The sequence below is a fragment of the Coffea arabica genome, chromosome 10c (genome assembly GCF_036785885.1).
Source record: "Coffea arabica cultivar ET-39 chromosome 10c, Coffea Arabica ET-39 HiFi, whole genome shotgun sequence".
Classification (NCBI taxonomy): domain Eukaryota; kingdom Viridiplantae; phylum Streptophyta; class Magnoliopsida; order Gentianales; family Rubiaceae; genus Coffea; species Coffea arabica.
This window is the reverse complement of record NC_092329.1, coordinates 19,662,608-19,681,147: the sequence shown is the minus strand read 5'-3', so window position 1 is coordinate 19,681,147 and position 18,540 is coordinate 19,662,608. Positions and strand designations below refer to the sequence as shown.

Sequence of the window (18,540 nt, the reverse complement as noted above, 5' to 3'; positions counted from 1 at the left end):
GACATATTCCCTGCACTCGTAATACTTTTGCTAATATTTTAGCCACTTTGTTTTCGATGATTCAACATCTAGATGAGTTAGTAATTGAACCTATACAGATCTAACTTCAAGATAAGCTAGCGCATTGTCTAGTTATGGAAAGGGTTCCTGATGGTCGTCCCTGATACAGTGATATTAAGAAATTTATAAAGACATGATCCTACCTTCCTGACACTGATTCTGTTGCAAAAGGTTTCTTATGCAGAATGTCATCAAGATTCTTCTTGAATGGAGAAGTATTATATAAGAAAATATCGAATTTGAGCCTTCTGAGATGTATCGATGAAGAGGAAGCTAATTATATGATAAAGAAAGTGTATAGTAGTTTTTGTGGACCATACATGAATGGGCATCTACTGGTTGAGAAGATCATGAGAATAAGGTATTTTTGGTTTACAATGGAATATGACTGTATAGATTTTATCAGAAAGTATGTCAAATGTCAAATGCATGATGATGTTTTACACACTCCTCTTATAGAGTTGCATAGTATGACTGCTTCGTGGCCATGTTCGATGTGAGGAATGGATGTGATTGGAACTATTGATTCTCCTGCTTTGAATGGACATCGATTCATTCTAGTAGTGATTGAATATTTCACCAAATGGGTTGAAACTGCATCCTATAAGCATGTGGCTAAGAAAATGGTATCGAATTTCTTGAGAAATAATATCATTTGTCGTTTTGGGGTACCAGAGGTACTGATTACTAACAATATAAAGAACCTTAACAATGACATGGTGAATAGATTATGTGAACAGTTTAAGGTCAAACATCAAAATTCTGCTATTTACAGGGCTTAGATGAATGGAGTCATGAAAATCGTAAATAGGAATTTAAAGAAGATCATTCGTAAAATGACTGAAGCACACAAGGATTGACATGAGAAACTGCCTTATGCATTGATGGCGTACAGAACTACAATCAGGACTTCTACCGGAGCAACTCCTTATTCTCTTATATATAGAATGGAAGCGATATTGCCTGCAGAAGTTGAAATCCCTTCCTTAAGCATTCTAATGGAAGCTCAGATAGAAGAAATTGAATGGGTCAAGGAACGCTATGAGTAGTTGTTTCTAATTGATGAAAAGAGGTTGAATGTCGTCTGTCATGGAAAATGTTATCAGCAAAGAATGTCCCATACTTACAACAAGAAAGTTAAACCTTGTTTGTTTGAAATCAGAGATAAGGTCTTAAAACAAATTCTTTTAATACAAGAGGAGGTTAAAGGAAAGTTTGCTCCCAATTGACAAGAACTATTCATTGTTAAAAAGGTGCTACTTGGGGGAGTGCTTATTCTTATGAAAATAGATGGACAAATGTTTCCTCAACCAATCAATGTAGATATGTGCAAAGAGTTTTTCATTTGATTATAAAAATTTTCTTTAAAATTACTGCAAGAGATGGGTTTAAAGCATGTTTTCTTTTCTTTTTCCATTTAGATATCTTATTCTTACATTATTCCTTTTGACTTTTCAAAATAACTTATCTTTTTTTGCTTGGCAGCCCCTTAAGATCACTAACTCCATATTGGGGCAATTTTATTTTATTTTTTGTGAAAAAAAGGAAAAAAGAATAGGAAAAAAGAAAGAACAAGAAAAGAAGCACATAAAAAAAAAGAGAAAGAGAAAGAAAAGAAAAAAAAGAGAAGCTTGGTTAGAATTAAATTCAGAGCAAATTTTTATTTCTTATCAACCTTACACTGGGGTAAAAAAATTTTTTGTGAAAGAATGCGATCTCAAAATTGTTCCTAAACCATCATATGATCTGCTTTCAAGACCTAACTTTTCATGTACACCCCTCCTGACCCTAATTACAAGAACCGAAATATTGCCAACCTCCCTCTTTTGCAGTATTTTGAAAAAAAATTTTCTTGATCAATTGACAAATGATGTAAATATAGTTTTTTTGAAACATGTTAGAGAAGATTGTTTCACTGATGTTGCTAATTATCAAAATATGATTGGATTGATACAATTAGAGTTAAAATTATTTTGTCTATGTTTCAACATGAAAACATGAAAGGGCACCTTTTTTTTTTTTTAAAAAAAAAAGAAGAAAAAGAATAAAAATAAAAATAAGAAAACAAAAAAAAGAAAAAAAAAAGAGAAAAAGGGTAAGGGTAACCCTAGTGAAAATCCAAAAGGGTGCTAAGATAGGGTTTTGGAATACAAGAAGATCATGAAAAGAGAACAAGATGCTGAGATCTGAAAGCTGGTGACTATCTTGATTTGGATTTCTCTCATACTGTTGTTCTTTTGCCGATAATGAATTCCAAAATGGATGACGTCGAAGGGGTCAGATGGAGCATCTTTCTTCGTTAATAGTCGTCCTTTAAATATATATCAAACTTTTAACCCTTGAACTCGTGTTCATAAATCCAAAATTTTATTTTTCTATTCTATTTACTGTTCTATTTATTTATTCTGTATCAATGTTTATTTCATATTTGCATTATTGCATGATGAATAATATATTTTTCAATAGTTTATATTTCTCATTTATTGGATCTCATTCAAAGGGCAATTTCCCATAAATTATCCAAATGAGTCATGAAATTGATGATAATAAAGTATCGATAATTGATACTAGAAAGTTGCAAAGATTTTGGAGCGGTTGGGGACCAAATCTAAGGGAGCGATTTATCGATATTGAAACTCATTTTTATCCAGTTCTCAAGGCAAAGGGATCACATGCCGATGGCAGTGTTTTCATCATAGTGGTTTCCTTGCTCTTTTTGCAGGTGAAATTATGTGATACAACACTGTGTTTTAGTTAAGCATGATTCACATTGGAGCAAATTATAAAAGTTTTGAGCTCCAAGTTTGATTGTACGTTTCCAAAGAAAGAAAAGAAAAATCATCATTCCTTTTTTTTAAAGTTTGAAAAATCAAGAAGGTTGTAAGTCCACCAAGTAAGTTTGTCGTTGTTTTTTGAGAAACATGCATTTTAATCTTCTAGTTCGATAGTACAAAACTTGCATTTTCATTTCTTCCACTAGTTATCTAGACTTGGGTTTAATCCCAACACTTATCCAGATTTCGAGCATATTTTCATTTTCTTGCTAGGCATTTGGATTTAGATTCAGTCCCACTGAACAGTCTAGATTCTTGACAAATCAAATTTAATTCCCTGTTGGCGAGTCTCAGCATCCGCTACGCACCCTTTTATCCCTCTTCTTGACAAATCAAATTTAATTCCTTGTTGGCGAGTCTCAGCGTCTGCTACGCACCTTTCTATCTCTTTTCTTGGAGCGTAATCGCGTCCCTTCGCACATCTTTTTCTTATTATGACAACTTACTTTTCTTGATTGTTATGTTTAACAATTGTGCTCTCTTACTCATTTTGTGTTTCATGTTTAGATATTTTGAGAATTCAGACTTTTTTGACTCTATAAAGATCACAGATGGTCAATGCCCTTGTTTCATTATGGTTCACTTGTATTTGAACTACGTTTGATATGATTCCCATGGCGGGATATGTAGGCAGCTCTACACGAGTTCAGTTACGTCTTTTGCAACGTTATTGCATCATTTTGGCTAATAATTTTAACAAAGTGTTGGCTTACCTATTTTAACTCAAGTGTAGTCAGAAGAGACAGGTAAGCAATTTGGTGTTTACGTCTAGCTGTAGACACCGAATATTTGTCAGATTTTATATTCTCTAATCATTTTCCCCTACCAAAAACACTATTAACCCATTTCTACACTCAATTTCATGGACCTTTCTTTTCATTTGGTAGAAATTCATCATTTTACACTGACCTAATTCCATCACTCCCTCAAGACAAGACACAACAAAAACAACTCCAGCCTCTTTTCACTATCTCTCAACTCTCTCTTTTCTCACCAATACACAAGACAACACACAGATATAACTCTCGGCTCTCTTCCTCAATTTGACCCCCTCAAGACACTATCGCAAACACTAGAAAAACAAAGGAAAACATTCTCTTGGCTCTCTCTCAATCCTCCCTCTCATTTTCTTAACAACACAACAATAGACAAAAATCTCCCTCACCCTCTCGGCTCTATCCCTCCATTTTCTCAATTCACACAACACACACAAATCAACACAACAAAGCAAGCAACAAAGGATTGAATCTTAGGAATTCCTTCAAAAAATTTGACTGAGAAGCTCTTGCTTAGATTGAGGTATTTTCCAATTTTGTTAATCATGTTAAACCCATGTTTTATTGTTTAGTTTTTCTTGCTTTTGCTATCCTTTATTGTTGTTGTTGTATTGTTGAAAATTTGGGATAGGACATAAACCAGATTAAGAAAAACGAAATAAGTTTTGTGTATGCATGCCAAGTGTTTGAAAAAATGTTTAAATGGAAAATTGAATTAAAATGCTAAATTTTGCACATATATTGTTGTTAAGATGGATAATTGTGACTAGTTAACGGCTTGGAAAGATTGCCTAATTAAGTTTTTTCGATTTTTTAGTCTAAAAGGCAATGAAAATGGATTTTTTTTGTAGGGGCTGTTTTGCTTTAATTTAACCTTTTGTTATTGTTTTCTTGTTAAACTAATATTATAGTTGTATTATAGAAGTTATAAGGAGTGTTTTGATATAAATTTTATTATTTTTGGTGAAGGTTAGAGTGTTTTAAAAAAATAAAAATTAAACTTTTTTTTTAGCAATTTTGTCACTTTTGGTTTATTTTTTTTGTAAAAACTAAGGCCAAAAATGGATTCTACACGAAAAATCGAGTAGGGGGTGTATTTTGGTGAATTTTTATGACCGGAGAAGTCGCCGACGACTGCCAGCGATGGCCAGTGGCTGAAGTTTCAACCTCGTCGGAGAAGAAGAAGAAGGAGAGGGAAGAAGAAGAAGAGAAATGAAAAGAAAGAAAAAAAAAGAAAGAAAGAAAGGGAAAGAAAAATAAAGAAAGAAATGTTGGGTTTTTTTTTTCCTGATTGGCCTATGGTTTTTTTTTTCCCGTTGGGCTTGTGGTTAGATTTTTAAGAAGTTAAGTCCAATGTTTTGTTACTTAGTTACTTGGTTTTTTTAGGTGGGCTTCTCTTTGTTTTCTCTACAAGAAAATTTTCATTTTTCACTTGAGCCGAAGTTGTCCGGCCCACTTGCTAAGGTGATAACTCAAATTTCTTTACTGGATATTTTGCTCAAGTCAAAAACAAATTTTGCAATTAGGTCTCTAATCTTTTGAGTAATTTTATTGTGGTCCGAAAATTCTAAATTTCTTTCATTTAGGTCCTTAATTTAATTGCATTTTGATATCTGAACTTTATCTTAATTTAATTTTGACCCCTAAACTTTTAAAAATTATTTTTTGACCTCAATTTTTCTTATTTTTGTTAGATTTTTAAGAAGTTAAGTCCAATGTTTTGTTACTTAGTTACTTGGTTTTCTTAGGTGGGCTTCTCTTTATTTTCTCTACAAGAAAATTTTCATTTTTCACTTGAGCCGAAGTTGTCCGGAACACGTGCTAAGGTGATAACTCAAATTTCTTTTCTGGATATTTTGCTCAAGTCAAAAACAAATTTTGCAATTAGGTCTCTAATTTTTTTGAGTAATTTTATTGTGGTCCAAAAATTCTAAATTTCTTTCATTTAGATCCTTAATTTAATTGCATTTTGATCTCCGAACTTTATCTTAATTTAATTTTGACCCATAAACTTTTAAAAAATTATATTTTTGACCTCAAATTTCTTATTTTTATAATTTTGTCCCTATCGACTTTTTTTATATTTTTTATTGTGGTTGTTTTCTTTTTATTAATAGCTAATTATGTTCTATTTGAGTGTATTCATCTCGTAATTTTTAGATATTCTTAAGTTTTCTTTATGTTTAACATATTATTGTGAATTTAGTACTTTTATTATTATTATTTTTTCAATTAAATTGGTGCCGTGATTCTTTTGTTCATTTTGAATATAAATAGGGTAATTTGACTCCATTTAGTCACCACTCAAAAAGGGAGGTACCCCTATTGTCATTTAAATTTCAATTACGTGCTCTTATGTGCTTCTACATGCTCCTATGTGTTTATATGTTTTTACATGTTTTGTCATTTATTTAATTCAAATGTTTATTCAAATTTTCTTATGTTTGTTTAGTTAATTTTATAATTATTTGGGAGCTATTTAATTCCTCAAGATGTAATAGATAGGTAATATTTTTGAAAAATTGTAATTAGATATACCAATGTAATAGATAAGATAGATAGATTTATTTCATTATATTTTTCTATTTTAGATTGTAATGAGGTCCTGTATTGTAATATATAGGTTTATTTTATTATATTTTTTTTTATTTTAGATTGTAGTTAGACTCCCTATTGTAATAGATAGGTTTTGTGTGTTTATTTGGTCTATTTGTTTATATGTTTTCTTTAGAATTTTTGTATCTAAATATTATGTTTATGTGTTATGTGCTACGTGCTCTTACATGTTTATTTGTTTTAATTTATGCCTTATTTGTTTTACTATGTATTATGAATGCATGATGTCATCTCACTAGTTCAACGCTAGTTGTGGCTTCCCCTTCCGCTTGCTAGTCCAACGCTAGTAAGGACTTCGAGGAATGGGCTAGTCCAACACTAGACCCTTAGATTGTTCATGCGTTAGATTCATCTTTTGTGTGACATTTATATTTTCATGCATAATTTTTATTTTAGGATCTTTTTTCATTTGCATAATTTTTCGTATTATATTATCCTCTACCCTCTATATGTGTTAATCATATCATTTAGGATTGCATCTCATTTAAAAAATTATAAAATAAGTTAGTTCATTTGCTTGTCTAGATTAGGAGAATTGCTCTTTGAACATGGATATAGGCGATCCTTGTATAAGAAAAATTATGTCATGAGTTTTTGCCTCCCATACCCATTATGTCACATTCCTTTTTCCTGGATCACTTATATCTATATATAATTTAACTTTCTTTCCTTCGAATTTCATCTTTACATACTCGTGATCCCTTCAAGAGATTATTTTGGTCTTCGCAATTAATACGATTAATATTAATTAAATCCTTGAATGGACATTTTGTTCATTCTGACATTTTTTATAAATTTAGATTTGCATCCATGTAGAAAACTTTCAAACGTGATAAATTTAAGGATTAAATTAGAAAAATTTTTGACTAAACTTCGCAACTAACTTAGATTAGGTTAAAAGGGTGCCTTAGATTTGATTCAATCGAACCTTTGCCTTCTCTTCTTCAATCGTGACTTTCGGACTCATTTTATCTTGTTTTCAAAGATTTGGAGTTGTCAAAAAGGGTTTTATTTTATTTTTATTTAACTTTTGTTAAAAACATTTTGGGTGATTTGGTACACATAAACTCAATACCAAATAGTGATTCTTATTTTTTGAAAAACCCTTTTTAGACTAAATGTTGGACCCAAATTGTCGTGTTTTTTAAAGTTCCATTTTAGGCCATTTCACTTATTTTTAAATGAAAGACCATATTTTTTGTAAACATCCTTTTCATTGCCAAAAATAGGCCGCGACAAACTTGATGCCACTATGAGGCATGAAAAAATCATTTTTTGGTATAGGTCTGACATCTATGCAAGACTTTTATCATTCTTGTAGCCAAATCTTCAAGAATGGAGTTAATTTGTCCTTTCCCATCCTATACAATCTTGAATGATTTTGTCATTGTTTCTTGTTTAAAGGTATATTAGAGTAGCACTTAAGTAGAGACCTTAAAATTGCTGTTTTGATACCATGTTAAGAAGAAAGAATTTGGGGAAATGTTCTCTCTATTTTTCACACATAAATGTTAAGACGGCATGAACCTATATATATATATATATACACACACACTTACAACATGGAAAGTGTAGACACCAAATTTTGAATAATTTTATGTAGCATCTATTTCATGATTTTCATTTTAGATTGCTTGCATTTTAGTTCGTTATTGTGTGTTTTGCACTATTAGTTGTTATGATATTTTAGTTTTATTCATTTTCGCCCTTTTAGTTTACCTATTTCATTTGCTATTTATTCTTGTTTACTTTTAGTTTTAGTTTTAGTTAGTTTTTAGTTTTAGCTTTTAAGTTTAAAATTAGCATAGAGTTTTTAGAAAAAAGAAAAGGAAAACATCAAAAATATGTTTTAGTCTTTTTGTTTTTATTCAATGCTTTCTTGAAAGAAAAATGAAAATGAAAAATCATAAAAAAGGAGAAAAGAGAAAATTAAAGAAAAAGAGGAAAAAGAAGAAAAATTCAAAAAAAAATAGGCTTTAGTTGGATTGGAAAAATAAAAAAAAGAGAAAAAGAAAAAAGGAAAATTTGTTCACAAAAATATGTTTATTTCTTTAAATTCAATCTTTGGGCACTTTAGTTATTTTTATTAAGTTATTTTGAGAAAAAGAAGCAAAGAACAAAAAATCAAATTGGAAAATTAAAAATGGCCATTTTTGTTTAGTTTTTTGTTTAAAATTATTTTTGTTTTGTTATTATTATTATTACCTGGTTTGTGTAATTTTGTTATTATTATTATTTATATTTTATTGTATCATTTCTGTAATTATCAAGTTTTTTTGTAAAAAAAAAAAAAAAAAAAAAAAAAATTTCGCAGAGTGCACGCTGCAATAAAAAATTGCAGCGTGCAAAGGACGGCCAGGCTTGCCCTTTGGAGGGCTGGATGTGAGGGCCTGTCCTTGTCCCTCATCCTCACCTTTCAAGCAAGGGTTTAGGAGATTGGGAGGTAGGATAAATAGAAAGAAAACATCAGCCGCAAAGGGTTTTTTTTTGGGGGGGAGAGTAAGAACGGTAAAAAGAAAAACTGAGAGCGGAGAGATTGAGAGTGGGGACAGCGAGAGAAAAACTGAAAGAGAGAGCTGGGGTTAGGGGTGATAGGAAGAAAAAGGGCTTAGAAGATCCAAGAAAACGAGAGAGGGAATCGGGGAGGCAAAGGGGGCGGCTGAGAAGAAAATCTGGAGCGGCTAAGAGGGAAGAAAGGATACGGCGGAGAGCAAGGAGGAACCGCCAACCCTCACGCCATTTAGCAGCTGCGGACCTTCATCAAGAAAAGCTCGCATACCGTAAGTGGTTCTTCTTTTCCTTATTTCAGTATCTTGAAGCTTCCAAGCATGAATTTGTACGTGGGGTATTATGTGTATTCTGAATATGTGTGATGGAAAACCTATGACTCCAGAAAGCTGTTAACTTTCATGTTTTTCTTTCCTCCGTAAGCAGCATGCCCATGATCCGTGAGTTGCAAATTCATTCCTAGTGTCTTTTCTTTACGATTTGGGTTTAGGAAGATTAACAAGGGTCTGCCGCAACAGGCCTTGACTTTGTTTTGTTTTGTTGCGGCGGTTTTTAAAAAAGACAACCTCTTTGGTCTGCTGAATTTTTTCTGGAGTAGATTAAATTGTCTCTTGGGTGTTTGTTTGTTGTTAGATAGTATCCCATGTGTGTTTAGCTACCATTGTTTAAGTAGCAAAGGGTGGAGTATTTTTGGATTGCCACAAGTAGCTAAAAGCTGTTGCAGCCGTGACTTTCCCCCTGCTTGATTAAGTTTTGTTCTGTTGGGATTTGGATACTATGACAGCAGCCTTGCACTTTCGGGTGGTTGAAGCTTTTGCATTGTTGAAATGTGTGATTTGTTTTGCCATATGATTGGAATACCGTGTGCACGTATGCCATGAGGTAGAATCATGTTTTGAAGTAGAGTTTAGTTGCATGTTTAGACAAGGATCAAATGCCTGCTGGAAAATGAATTTCAGATTGCCGAAAGCTTCATAGCTTGCTGAATTTTTGTTGCAGCATGTTACGTTGTTTGGCATGAATATTTCCTTGATTCTGCATCTTTTCCTTTTGCGTTTTACTGGTTTGAATACCAAAGTTGTGCTCAAAAAATCTGGGCTAAAGGAAATGAAATGCAGCAGTAACATTATTGGCAAATGACATGACTGGCCATGGACGCAAGTTCCAGTCTTTCTTCTGTTGCATTTGTATTCCGTTGCTTGAACTGAATTTTCAGTGATAATTTGAAGTCTTGCATTAGATTGTAGTTGTTGAATTGGAAGGTTTTGCATGGGTTGCTTGACTTTTCACATCTAGGCACATAACCAGAGGCTGCTGAAATTTCAGACCAATAGGGAAAGCTACGCTTATCCTTACGTTGCCGCTGTTTGTTTTTCTGTTGCAACAGTTCACAAGCTGGGTTTGTGCATCCAATTTGCTAGTTAAATCTTGTGTTAAGTGGATTAATGAAGAGGTTGCATGTTTGAGCCTAAAATGTTTGAATCATGTTTGAGCATTTGCTGGAAAATGCACTTCAGTTTGCTGAACCAGAAACTCACGGCTTTGTCTTGTTGTTTTCTTCCATATTCGGTTCCAAGCTTTGCTGATTTCGTTAGATTATAGTTCCAGCATGTTTCTTCTAAGTTTGGTTGCATGAATGTGCTTGATTTGAATAAAGAATTGGCATGAACATGGTTGTAAGGGAAGAGATTTGCTGAAGTTCTAAAATGTTGCAACAATTTATTTATTGGAATTCATTGCAGAAACTTTTTTTTTTTTTTTTTCACTTTCGTTCGTATGAAGGCTGCATTAATTTCATGTTTTTTGATTTGGGTCAACGATTTCTGGTTTGATGAACTTGATTCGTGTGATGGAATGGATGTAATTGTAGCTGGAATTGGCCGCAAGTTTTGTGAAAAGGCAACAAGTTTTTGTAGCTGCAGAAAATTCTGTTTCTTACGTAGTTGCATGCATGATCAAGAAGGGAAAATTGTACTTTGTTCCCTCTAGTCTCTAGCTATGCTCCAAAGGCCCATTTATGTGTTTTGTTCTTGCAATTGGGTCCTAAAACATTTACACTTTAACCCCCCAAGTTCCCCCCTTGTCTTGGTATGGTCCAATTAGTTGAATAATTTAATCACTTTTGTCATTCTAGAATCCTAATTGCTCTTGGTATGCTTTGACGTGATTTTGGGTAAGATGTTTAGTGAGTTTTAGGATGCATTTTGAGGTTCAATCAGTTTAATAGATTTTTTTAGGCTTGGATTTGTATTCTAATCACATTTTGCATTTGAGTTTAGTAGGTCTCATTTTCAGCCATTACTTGACCTTTTCTTTGCCTTCGGATTTTTGAAGTTTCTAGAGGTACTTGATTTGAGCTTGAATGCTTGGTTAGTGTTCACCATTGAGTCTTTGGTAGCATTAATGTTTCAATTCAATTGCTTGTTGGCCTTCATTGGTTACCATGTTTTGCTAAGGTGATGTTCGATGCATGGATTTGTGAACCTTGTGTCTAAATGAGCTTGTGGTTGCCTTTTTTTTTAATTTCCCTAAGTAAGTTGATTAATTGACCTTTTCATGCTCATGAACCTTTTGAGTTCTAAAATGTTTCAAATGGTCTTGATGGTTTGGTTAAGGGTTGCTTTTGGATCCTTAGGTAGTTTTGCTATTTCAGAAATTTGATCAATAACTCACTCTTGCTTAGAATTCATGCATTATTTGATCATTTCTAAGTTGCAAAGTGAAAGAGGATTAGATGTTCGACGAATTCTGATTGTTATTCTATCATTCCATTGGTGCATTAATCCTTTCCTTAAAATGGTTTTAGCCCAAATTAGCTTCTTCTTTAGTGACCATAGCCCAAGCTGAGTCTTGTTCACCTTACTAGCATTACACACGGGGGGAAGGTACAACTTCTTTTATCCCTTTTTGTCTCTCCTATGTGATCTTATGTGTTATGTGAATATGCCTGTCTACTTCGCTTTCCTTATCTCCTTGCATGCATTTACTTGCTTTTACTTTTATTTAAGTTTTATGGGGTATGTGTACACCTCTTGGCTTGTAATAGATAGGGCTCGGAGAGCATCTGGTCCATTTCCCCTTCCCCTTTATGCTTTTATGGGGTATGTGTACACCTCTTGGCTTGTAATAGATAGGGCTCGGAGAGCATCTGGTCCATTTCCCCTTCCCCTTTATGCTTTTATGGGGTATGTGTACACTCTTGGCTTGTAATAGATAGGGCTCGGAGAGCATCTGGTCCATTTCCCCTTCCCCTTGGTTGCTTGTTTTTGTTGCTACATGTTTAATTGCTTTGGTAGGCTCTTGCATCTAGTCGAGCATGCTAAGTGCTACGTGTTACGTGTTTACGAGCGTTTTGGCATGTCTACTTGCTTTCATAGCCATGAATGAATGAAATGGATGAATGTACGTTTCCGCTAGTCCAACGCTAGTCGGAATTCATAGAATGGGCTAGTCCAACGCTAGACCCTTAAGGATTTTCCCTCGTTAGCACATCATTTGCTTGTTCACCACATATCACGCATTTTTCTTAGTTTTATCATTTGGCATGATCCTCGAACCTCTTTCCCCTCATTTTAGGTTTTGCATCCCATACTAGCTATAGGGTTCATTTTGCTTGAGTGTCCCCTTCCGATAAGGGAAACGAGCGAGTGTGGCTACTCGATAGCCTTAGCACGCTAGTTTTGCCTTCTAATCAAAGGGAAAATAGAAGTCGAAAAGTTAGGAGTCAACCCCCGTACCCGACTTGTTGCATTCCCCTAGGGTCATACTTTCATTTTATCACTTCCATACTCTTTTAATCACATTTCTCTTACATTTCTCAATCCATATTTTTTCACTACCTCCTTATCATTTATTTACTTTACTTCACAAATGAAATTCAAGTTTCACTTATATATGTACTATTCTATCTTCATTCATTTGCACATACTAATACTTTGATTTTTCATCCAAATTCACACGTGCACTTTCTTTACACACTCACACACTAATACTTTGATTTTTCATCCAAATTCACACGTGAACTTTCTCTTCACATGCGCACACAAACACTTTGTTTTTTTTACACCATTTCATACATGAATCTTTTCATACACTTGCACACTTGCACTTGAGTCACCATTTGCATCAATCGACCTCTATGAGGTTTCCCTTTATTGGCCGCCACAATTCATGTGGTCTGGGACCAAAAACCTCATGAGAGACATCATAGAATTTAGGATTGCATTTTTTCGTTTTTGCATTCATATAGGCATAATCCAACATGCAATACATACCCTGGGTAGAAAGTTAGGAAAGTTAGGGTTAAGTCACGCAACTAGCCTTGGCTAGGTCAAAGGGGTGCCTTGGAGTCTATCCTTGCCTTCCCCTTTGTCAAACGTGACTCCCGAACCTTTTTCTTTGTTTTACGTAGACTAGGAGTCGTTTTAAAAAGGGTTTATTATTACTTGACTTTAAAACTCATTTTTTAGGTGACTTGGTACACCTTAAATCATTACCAAGTGGCGACTCCAAACTTTTCATTTCAAAACCCTTTTTAAAACTATTTTTTGGGTCGAATCGTCGCTTTCCAAGTCCCATTGAGACCCATGTCTTTTCAACTCACAAAAATCATTTTTCAATCAAAATTGAAACAATACATCTTTCTGAAACGATTTATTTATTTATCAAAAAAATGGGGCGCGACAGAAAGATATAATGAATCTAGATAGTCTTCTAAATAATAACTTTTATTAATTTATAGACATCAAAAAAATGAAAGATATCAATAACCAACACCAGTTTACACTCAGCATCCAACAACTCACTTCAATAGTAGGTAGTGAAACTGACACCTTAGACTAGATGCCATGATTGCCAATGCATCATTACATTCTTCATTGGGTAGAGGACTAAAGTAAAAAATGTTGACCTATGTACTAAATTGATCCCTAATGTTTCGTCTAAAGTAAATTGGTCCTTCAATTTTTTTTTTAATTTTAGGCACATTTAGAATAACTAATAGAAATTCAATAATGACTAATGATTAATATCAAATTGCCATTAGTCATCAACTTTGAAAATACACTTTTGGTCCCCCAATATTTTGACTTTGAATAATTATATTTCCCCAAAATTCAAATAGTGGTAGTAAGGGTTTTAAGATGAAGTAAAATGCAAATTAGAATGAAATTGTATTAACTGGGTAATAAGAATTCTAATTAAATTTATTTTTATTTAATTTATTTATGGCACTAATATCTTATATACTTGTTCTATTTTGCATATTTAGCTCCTAATAAAGTTTGGCTGGCATTCCACCCCCTGCATTGGGGTTCGCAAAAAAAAAAATTTAGTTCCAAATTTGGTATTGTATATGTATATTGTTGTTTTAAACTAGTAATAATTAATTCATAACGAATTCGATTTTTTATTTTTAGCAATAATCAAACAATTAATTGAATTTCCTTTAACATATATGAACATTAAGTTATATTTTTAGATTTTTCTAACAGATACCTAGCGGTATTTGTTAAAATATCTAAATTACAAATGGCCTGCCATGTAAATATACAAATTAACAATTATTTTTCTACATTGTGTTTATAAACTTTTCTTATTTGGGGAGGGATCGGTTGGGTGATTCGGGGGGAAGAAGTGTAAGTGAAAGGTTCCGGGTTCAAATCCTACCACATACACTATAAAAAAAATTACTTTTCCTACTTAATTTTATCATTCCAAAATATTAACACTTGAACTATATTTTAACGAGTGCTTAGTGGGCACTCATTAGACAAATCCTTATTTTCTTTGCATTTCAATAAGTTATCAATTGAGTTTTAAATAAATTCAATTTCAAAAATTATTTGAACCATTAAATAGTTATTAGGGTCATAGATATTAAAATAAATATTTTAAAACTATACTAATGGAAAGTTAGATTTTAATTGGTAGGAAAGATAATAAAAAAATAGTTTTTCCAAAAATTCTTAAAAGCACTTCACATTGATATTTACATTCATTAGTTTTTATGATCACAATGGCTAATTACAAGAATTTGAAATCAACATGCACAACATATACAAGGAGTTATGTAGTTATAACTACTATAAATAAGGGTGGGCACTGATTAATTACCCATCCTATGCACCATTTGGCTGACCAGCTTTGCATATCAGTGTGTACCCGATTGTCAAAAACTTGCTAAAAGAGGATCAGATCAACAAGTACCCACCCTGTCTTGTTGGACTCATCATTTAATATTTTTTAAAAATAATTTATACTGCTTTAATTTTATATTTTACATATTCATCTAAAACTCAACAAAAATTTTTTTCATCAAAAGAAAACTCATGCCAAGAAACAAATATGTAAAGAGAATGCCAAAAAAGGAAAAATTTAAAAGAATTCAAAATCAATGAAAATTTGAAATAAGTAGTAACTTTTTAAAATATATATTCCACATCAATTAAAAGCTTTCCAAAAAAAAAGAATATAACCTCTATAAATGAATCTTGTAAACAAACTCTAGCCTTTCATATTTTTAGTACAATTATTTCAAACTTAGGCTGCATTTGGATTGCGATTTTTCAATGGAAAATCACTATAGCTTTTCTATGGAAAATGCGAAAACCATTTGGATTGCACATGTTCCAATGCTTTGTTTGGATTGTGTGATTTTTTTTTTGCAGAAAATATTGGCGTCATTTTTTGATTCTTAGTTAGATACCCCTTTTTCATTTGCTACATGGCCTCCATACTTCAAACTTGTGTCTTGAACATAATTCTGGGCCACATAATTTTCGAGACCAGTTCTAAACTTTATACACCGCCCACCGTTCATTTGACTCGACAAATTCATATTGATGAAGCATTAACACGTAATTAAAGGACAATATGTTTAAATCAAACCAAGAGGCAAGAATACTGATTGCAACAATCAATCGATTCTCCTGGGTCAGTTCCCTAACCCTACTTTCTGCTTAATAGAAAATAATGGCTTCGGTTACCACCAATTGAAAGAGTAATACAAACGTGAATTATGGCTATTAATACAAACAGTGTCACGTGGTTTGCTCCAACATCCTCCCTTGTGCTCCTTGATTGTGCTCTCGCATATGTGATCCTTCATCTACACAACAAGTTATGTGAAAAGATGAGTAGGTCTAAATATTCCTGCTCCTTTAATTCGCGTAAACAACTCATACTTATAGCCTGCAAAGGTTGTGAGTGAATCCCCCTCGATTAGATTTGTTGAAGTGGTAATAAAACTTTGCGCCTATAATGCAGAAGAAAATCGGCGATTACACTGACGAAAAGATAGGCGTCGGTGTTTCATCAGACTTTCCTTCGTTATGCTTTCAGAAAAACACCAGCTATAATATCAATGCAAAGATCGGTGCCAGTGTTGTTGTCGCAAACTTCAATTCACTTCTTTTTATGTAGATTCTGATCAAAACCTCTTATTCTGACTTAAACACCAGAGCGAGACTGGAATAAGCAATAGTCTGTTCAATCCTGCTATCTAACACTGTCATCCTTTTATTCATGAGGGTTTAAGCAAATTCCAATAAACAACGATTTCATTGTTGCAAGGGCTAGCATAAAATCATTATTATGATAATGAACATAATATTTGCTAAGAATTCCTGCCCCCACTAGAGTAAAACATATAAAATTGTCCTCTATTTTTTTGTTAAGAAATAGAATGAATGAACAAAAAAAGGTATCGCAGTTGTCATTAACTTGTTCAAGTAGTACCTCTGTTGTCGTTAGTTAAACGATAAAGAGCAACGACCACAGTGTCAAGGCCAAAGCATAAAACCATGGCCAATAAAATTTGTGTACACTGCAGAGGCCCCGTCCTGGGCGTGGACACGTGGCAGCCCAGGTACGGCCGAGCTGGGCCTCGGCCCCCCAGGCCCCTGGCAACCGTCCTAGGCCGCGCTGCTGCTAGGGCTCCGGAAGGGACAGGGGACCATCCCGCAGAGGGTGGAGGAGATCCCCCTCGGCACGGGATAAGGGCTATATTGGGCAGGTCCCGAAACGTACGGAGGTGGGACTCTCAGGAAGGTATAAGAGGAAATGGTCCCGAAATGATGGTGTGAAGGTACGCTCACTATTCGCCAGTTACTCCCGACTGTTTTACTTCCCGTGAACCTCATCCACCGGAAATCTAACTTGACCGTTGGGTGCCCTCGGGGACGACCTTGGGGCCCCATGTTAGATCACCATTCTGCTTGTCTTGCAGGCTTGGAACCAGCTCTTCCATCAGTGCGCCGAGCTCATCAGTTCAGCTCGGTCCGGGGAAGCTCAGCGCTTCTTCAGTTGGCGCCGTCTGTGGGAACCGAGAGGTAAGTGCAGTTGCGTTGATGGCAAGAACCCGTTCCAAGCGGACCATGGATAGCACTGGCCCTGGAGCCGGTGAGGGCTCCCGGCGGATGGAGACCGGGGCGGATCTGGGCGCCGGGGGCTCAGCCCTGTCAGGGGAACGGAGACAACAGATTTTCCAGTTCGTGACGGAGAACCTCCCTATGCTGGAAGACATCATCTGGCAGGCGAAGGAGGGGGGCGAAACCGGTGGGGCACAGACCTCCAAGGCGAAGGGGAAAGAGAAAGAACCACTCCCCGACCCCTCGAAGGATGAGTCACGCGACCAGCCCCCCAGAAGGAAACGGCCACGGAGTCCCTCTCGCCCCCGAGTCTCGGTGGTCGGGGACAGCGAGAAATACTCCTGCGACAGGTCCGCGGGAAGTCGTCCAAGAGACCCCTCCCCACGGAAACCCACGCGGAATGGGCTCGAGCGTTCACCTGCACGGTCTGTCAAGAGCCGGCCGCGAGACCTCCCCCCGTGGAAACCTGTCCAAGACGAGCTCGAGCAGATCTTGCGGCCGCAGTTGTACGAGAAAAACTACTCCACCTCGCCCTTTTCCCAGGAGATAGAGGATTACCCACTACCCCGAATGTTCAAGATCCCGAGCATTGAGATGTATGATGCCTCAACCAACCCGGAAGACCACCTCTCAGTCTTCCTGACGCACATGCGTCTGCTGTCGCGCCCCACTTTTTGATGGTGTGAAGGTAGTGTGTGAGATATGTATGTGAACGTGTGTGAAAGTGAAAATAGATGGCCGTGGGATTGTGAAATGCGACGATTTGGCCAAATAAAGTTCAAAAAGGGTTTTTTGGATGAAAAAATGGAGTCGCCACTTGGTATAGAGTTAGGGTGTACCAAGTCACCCAAAAATGATTTTTTGTTTTTGAACGAAAAAGTAAACAAACCCTTTTAAAGAATTTTTAGGTCTACGTAACCAAAGAAAGGGATCAGGGGCCACATTTGATAAGGAAGAAGGCAAAGGCAAGACCTAAGGCACTCCCTTACCCTAGCCAAAGCTAGTTGCGTGACTTAGCCCCACTTTTCCTAATTCTTCTACCCAAAATATGCGTTGCATGTTGGACGTGACTAATGGATATATAAAAAAAAGAAAGAAAAATGCAATCCTAAATCTAAAATGTCTCTTATGAGGCTTTTTGGTCCCAACCACATGAGTTGTGGTGGCCAATAAGAAAAGCCCTCATGGAGGTCATGGTTAGTGCAAATTAGGACTCAAGTATGAGTGTAAGTGTGCGAATGTAAGAAAAGTGCAAGTGTGCCAATTGAGAAAATAAAGGTGTTTGTGTGCAAATGGATGAAAATATGATAGTAGATACATATAAGTGCAATTGGGTGCAATTTGTGAGGTAGAAAATAAATGATAAAAGAAGAAAAA

At 35.1% G+C, this 18,540-nt stretch overlaps 1 long non-coding RNA gene across 1 annotated transcript; it reads left to right on the top strand.

Annotated features, from left to right (window-relative positions):
* Positions 1 to 8,659: 8,659 nt before the first annotated feature.
* Positions 8,660 to 18,224, top strand: LOC140016146 (uncharacterized). Its single transcript, XR_011822501.1, has 2 exons — positions 8,660 to 16,880; positions 16,998 to 18,224. It is a non-coding gene; the product is annotated as an uncharacterized lncRNA (long non-coding RNA).
* The last annotated feature ends 316 nt before the right edge of the window (positions 18,225 to 18,540 follow it).